Raw genomic sequence first — 6,696 nt, 5'->3', positions numbered from 1 at the left:
AAAGTTCTGTTAAAAAATTATATACTAAGCAATGATGTAAAGACAGATTCGAAGCCTTGCACGCAAAATCAGCAGATTACGAGTGTAGTACTTAGAGCTATTTAAAACCACGTGAAGGGTGTACTTACACCACTGCATTAGCGACTAGATTCAAGAAAAGCTAAAATGTCGTGTATTATCTCTCGCGTAAGGTGCATACTAGCACGGGCAGATTCTGGGGTGGTTGCGCTCGGTCAGACACAAGCTATGATAGTAAAGGTGTTGATCCGTTTCTAGAACTACATCTCTAGCGAGACTCTCGATACAGCTGTTTGAAGCGGTTACAGCCAATGTATGAGCAGTCACGTAATACATGGTCCGACAGTGAGCGCTGAGTGTCGTGTGGGTATTGAAATAGATAGATAGTGTGTGATCAACTTAAAAAACGTGGCTCGTTCCGCGCTTATATAATATCTCAAAGGCGCTCTTATCTCCATAGTTCGTGCAGTGTATATGTATTATATGAACTAGCCACATCAAGGTGTAGGAGTGGTGATGTCTCTGTGTATCTTAATGCTCTCGTATAATAGGGCTCTGAACTCTATCAGGTTGTATAATAACGAGAGCATAATTCCTTACGAGACTATTCTATAGCTCTTATCTTCTAGGTCTGACGATACCTAATATACTCAGGTGTAAGCTGTGCTATCTCAATTCGTAAGTTGTCACTAGTAATCTCCACTATGTCTTTTACTTGTATCTACATTAGGATTATATATTAGATCGCATGCTATCGATATAAATTAAGTCAACTACTATATCTCCTAGTTATTTTGTTTGTCCTATATCTGCGAGTATTCATTCTGAGCTACTCAATAGCGTACTGCTTCGATGCTCAGCTCTGCTACCTCAGGTGATCATATCGTGCGATCAGAACTATACATCTCTATCATTAAGAACAGACTGTCTTCATACATGATTGATTCAATATATATACGCTCTAGTGTCTCTGAGATCGTGTCAGATGCATTGACTAGTATTGAGACTATACTCAAATCACTCTCGGATGATGCTTAGACTCATTGTGGTTAATCTGTTACGTTTTAGCGTATTTACTACCTAATAAATTCGTGTGAGTTCGCTGAGTGTTCCAACTCTTATCACTTTCTGAATTCAGTATCGACCTAAATCATATCGCTGCTAAATAATTCACACATATACTGAGTTATTCACATGTATACTCGATTGATCTCCTTTAGAGTGTGCTAGTATAACATCTTCTCACATTATGATGATCGATACGGTGTGTGATATTTCACTTGTTTTGGTTTTTGTGATGCTGATGTGACTATGTGCTATCTCGATCTTAGACTCTCTATGTGAAGGAGCATCATCTCTCCCCTCATTACTTGTTCATTTTTATATTGAGGTACTCTTGATCCAGCTCCTGTAGCGTAATATAGCGTTTGACTGTATCTTAGATCGAGAGTGGCGTAGGTGACTACTATAACTCCCCTCACATTAGTGTTTATTTTTGATAATACTGTTTATATAGTCCTCCCCCCTCTACCCATTCAGTATGATAATCTATACTTCTCATAAGTGTGCATCTGTTAACCGAGGGGATACCTCCAGTGTCCGCGTCTTCAGGCGCAAATCATTAGACTGACCACCAACATAACAAAAGCAAATCTTGAGTCATGAATGTATTTACGACAGTTTAACATTGTAGCTCTAAGGAAACTACATATAGCAAAGCTACTGTGGGACACCTGGCTAGTCGTATACAAGTCTTATTCTACTACAAATCATGACCATTACGTACTCTACTGTAGTTTAATTCCTCCTTATAGTGTCCTAAGATGTTACGCTTATTACCTGTAGTATCCTCGCACAGTGCTGTACGTGGCTCGCTATAACAGTGTCCACTTAGCATGTTTATAGTATATTATTTGATATCTGCCAGACCGCATATACAGAGTGCCTCCAACTCCTCTTCTGAATGATGTGACAAGTGCGTGTTGACTCTTCTCTATTACGTATAGGTGTGTATTTATAGTCAGAACTATTGGCATGTACTACAAGCGTAGTCTTTTGGCTCTTAGAGATCCTACATTCATCCAAAAGAAACAAGTAAGCATTTAGGCGGAGTGTCGATGAGCATATGCAATCCATAGTTTGTATGTGGAGTATAGAGATTTTGCCTCCGATACTGCCATATGGTCTCTGTGAGCGGTCACTCCACCTTCTAATGTCCGTCTCACTAGATTTATCAAATTGTCGCGCCAATAGCGTGTTATGAGGATACGGTTGAGGTCAAAGTGTACTGTCTGTGGTCACAGTGCCCAGTCAAGTTCTTACTCTCATCTCATCATCTATTCGTGAATCAGACAATGTCTCTGTTATGGTAGCAAAATCTCTTACATAGACATTGTGACAGTGCTCGAACCTCTCCCAAGAGCGAGATCGTGTGCGAACATGGCGTGGACAACAGAGGTGGAACAATTAAATTTGTATAAAAATGTCATAGTTCTTATAGCTGAGAATTGACTTAATTACGAGAGTATACGCAAGTTAGAGGATATGACAACCATCCACTCACCACATTAAACTCGTGTAAATACACTGGACAAAGCCAAGCTCATGGAATGATCTTATGACGCAGGAGAATCGCAGATCTCGTATTATCTAGATTGCTTATGTGAATTTGTGGTGTTCAAGCGTGGTGAGCACCCTTTATCATAGACTTTTAGTTTTTTATTATTCTTCTATCTCGAACAATCTAAGGCGCCTTTGCTGCGCGCAGCAACACATACCGAGCGAATGATACGAGCTCTCAGCGCTCGTCTAAAACGATCCAGCTTATACTGACATCCATGCACACCAGCTAGCGCTCATTACAGATTTAGACTCGACAAGTATGTGCTGCCATTCCGGGTGCCAGGTGAGAGTGGATTTTTCCTTGTGACACCATGCGTCAGACTCAACCCTCTACGATGTGTTACTTGCCATCCAGACACTGCTAATACTACCACTAGGACCCACGGATGACGTGACGATATGAATGATCAGAAATATTTATGAGCATGTTGCAAAAATTCTACGTGGATGCTGTGCACGACTTCGGCATTCGAAGGGCAGAATTCGCAGACGTGACGGCTCCTAAAGCTACCCTTCCTGTCTGCTTGTACACGCATCTCTAGATGCAGTAGTATGGAGCTTTGCGAGACCTCTATACATATGGCACTCGACCATGAAGTGCTCTTCTTGGTAGTGGAGCGGCTGAGCCTCTATGTGAGACAGACCTTCTTGGTTAAGACGTAAACGGTTCTCAATTGATTTGAGTCTTTGAGACTCTCTGTAGTGATGAAAGCTTTATACGCACATACCAGTGAGCGCATCAGCTACCTTTCTCGGACTTACTCGGCGTCAATCTTATTCTGTAAGGAGGCCGTGTGAGGGCTCTTGAGTGGACTTACTCACTGTATTTAGCACATGATTCTGCATACTGTGAATATGCTTTTGCCTAGAGGAATAATGTTGTGTACAGCTATCACATAGTAACTAGATGGAGAACTCTTGACGTGCGTGCTCGCGTTGCCATAAGACCCAAAGTATCTTACTCAACTAAAGATCTCTATTTAGCACTTCACGAATCGCGAGCATTCACATAATCGCATTGCGTAATTCCGTGTGCATAAGAAAGCTACTTGATCTCCCACTGAGTGATAAACACGTCATTGTGGGAGACTACCAAAGCATTTGAGCTCTCCTTAGATTATTATAATTAACTTCTCTCGCATAAGATCCTAGTCCTAGTAGAAACTACCTTAATCATTCTCGAGAAAAAACTATAATTTACACTCACATGATTTAAAATGATTTGTTTTGTTATCGTTTACAAACGTGGACCGCTCTCACATACTCACTAAATCATCGACTCTCAACCCAGTAACATGACCTTAATTAATTCCCACATTATGACATACTCATGGTAGATGAATTTTTCAGAAACAGAATCTATGCATGATTATACTAGGCCCTCATCCTCCTCACATCAAACATAGAGTAGACATGGTACCTCGAGATATGATCTGTGAGAGTGAACAAATATAATATTATATTATACATCAAAGAAGTCGAATACCATAAAAAATAATACATAAGAACCAAGTGACAATGAAAATTAATTTAGTGTGGTGTCAACTTGTAGTCTCAACCACAAAACAATCAATTAATGATGCTGAATGCATATCATGATCTCCAAGTCGCTCTCGCGTGCGCCGATGTGTGAGACCTCTAACTAAGCTAGCCTCAGAGAGCGATCTCCTCTTCAGATTGCTTTACGAGTGCTCCTCAGTTGTCAGGGTAGTTAACCAACAACCAACACATGTTGAGGAGTGCCACTCTCTCCGCGTGATCAGCTGAGTGTATAATAACTCCGAAATTCTAACCAAACAGTGGTACTGAGATTGCTATCTGATTAGTTGGGTCATTACTCTCTAGTGTATAGGTAACAGTTGTGTCTAAACGCTGAACTAATGCATAGCAATTGTTGGATCCATAATCTAGACATTTAGTGGGTGTCAGCTGCTCTAAAAATGAGGTCTCTCGTAGTGCGAGACGAAGCGGATGTGCGCCGGAGAGCGCGCGTGGCTCAATGTCAAAAACTCAATGTCTCCTCGCATAGAGGGGTAACACTAGACACCCATTGAATGATGAAGGTGGCTTCTATAAGAAGTGACTTCAATATTTATTGAAGAATTTATTATATTTGATTTCCTCTCGAAAAAAATCAATAAGCTTCTTTTATAGATGGAATGTACGTAATAACGCTTATTGTAGTGAAAAGTCTCTCCTGGAGAATCAATAAGATGCTGGGCTGAGCATCTCAGGTGTTTCTCATATTCCGGTGGTCTCGTGTTACCGCTTGAGGTACCGATGGCAGGTGTGATAAGATGCGATTACAAATCGTCGGTATGGATCTAGGTTGTGGGCTGAGAGTCGTATTCTGTACGAGAGTCTAGGTGTTTAGTCGTGCTAATCTCCGTCGGTGGACATCCTGTAGTGGTATGAGGTACTGTGCTAGGGGAGGGTTCTGCGAGACTACCGGGAGGTCTAGCTGTGGGACGGGGCCCAGTTGAACTGCAGGGGTTCTTGCGAATCACGCCTCAGCGCTGCTGTAGGTTGCTTTGCCCCGTTTTCTCATTAGTATGGGTCACTGAGAGAGGGGCGTCTCCTCCGTGATGCGGAGGTCTAGTGGAACGAGTTACGTTGCACGTCGTATGGTTCTCAGATTCTCTGGGCAGGTCTGTGGAGGATTACCTGCAGAGGTCTCTCACAATCTGGGGTTCTCTGGGGAGTCTGTGGGGTACTGGCACGGGTGTTCTCAATCCGGGGTCTGTGGAGGTATCTGCATGTGTGGTTCTCAATCCGGGGTCTGTGGAGGTACTGCAGGGGTTCTCAATCCGGGGTCTGTGGAGGTACTGCAGGGGTTCTCAATCCGGGGTCTGTGGAGGTACTGCAGGGGTTCTCAATCCGGGGTCTGTGGAGGTACTGCAGGGGTTCCACGGCACCCTGACAGTACTCGTTGCAATGGAAGACATTTGATAGAATTTTTACATGACAAAACCACTTAACCTACTCTTAATTATTGCCTAATATAATGGAATGCATATTTTTTTAACCAATTCTGATCGTTGTTACAAGCAGAACTTTGACAATATTACCGTTATATCAACACACTCTTCACACCCGTTTAACAACTCTAAATAGCTTTGGCATAGTAGGCATCAAGTCCCTTGCCAATAATGTTGCCTACAACGTTGCATACAATGTTCCTATTCATCAAACACATATTACGCCCTAGATACCTTCAATTGCCCAATTTATAGCCACGCCCAATTTAGGATTATTCTTTAACAATGTGATGTTGCGCTCCAAAGGGACAACTTGAAATAACATGATGTAGATAATTAAATAATCAAAAGAAAAACGTGTTTATTACACACTTAGAAAAGAAGGTTCCTTATAGAACCAAAAAGGCTTCTATCACTTCCTTAATATATGGAACCACTAAAAGTTATATATATATTTGGGTTCAGTGAAGAAGAACCTCTAGAGTTCTAATCAACGAAAGGTTAATGTTTTGAGGATGTGAACCCAGCAGCCCTCCAGTGGTCAGATCAATTCCTCCTGTTTTTTCCATCGCCCGGCCCGGGATTCGAACCAGCCACCTTTCGGTCACAGCTCCAACTCCAACCTGAGTTAATCTTCAGAAATAAACATGAGTTAATCTGCCAAAATGAAGACAAAATGCTATGCAGTTATACATGGTATCACTTGTTATACATAATTATTATACATAAATCATTGCCAAAAGCACAAGACATACTGTTGCATGTAGGTCTATATTATTTATGGGTTGATCACATAGAAATATAAAAACATTATTTTTAACTACTGCAATGCAATTACATGTGGCGCAGGAACCACTGACTCACTGCATTATTCTATAGTATTATCAAGACACCTGCTGTTAACTCTTAACTACTTAGGACAGCTCACGAGGTGTCCTGAATATCTGCCGACTAGGTGGGACTAGAGACTTCATGCATAGCTTTAATTTATACCCATAAGTGTAAAATGTCTTTATTCTCAGCACTTATAGGACCAATTCTCTACTCTGAGACGCTTTGTGGATATGGGCCCAGATCT

General features: G+C 41.5%; 1 protein-coding gene across 1 annotated transcript in view; it reads left to right on the top strand.

Annotated features, from left to right (window-relative positions):
* The window catches only part of LOC112073920 (proteasome subunit beta type-8-like), a 33,146-nt gene that overhangs the window by 21,861 nt on the left and 4,589 nt on the right, over positions 1–6,696 (top strand). The window lies entirely within an intron of this gene.

This window comes from Salvelinus sp. IW2-2015, unplaced genomic scaffold (assembly GCF_002910315.2).
Source record: "Salvelinus sp. IW2-2015 unplaced genomic scaffold, ASM291031v2 Un_scaffold2421, whole genome shotgun sequence".
NCBI lineage: Eukaryota > Metazoa > Chordata > Actinopteri > Salmoniformes > Salmonidae > Salvelinus > Salvelinus sp. IW2-2015.
This window is presented reverse-complemented; position numbering and strand designations above follow the sequence as displayed.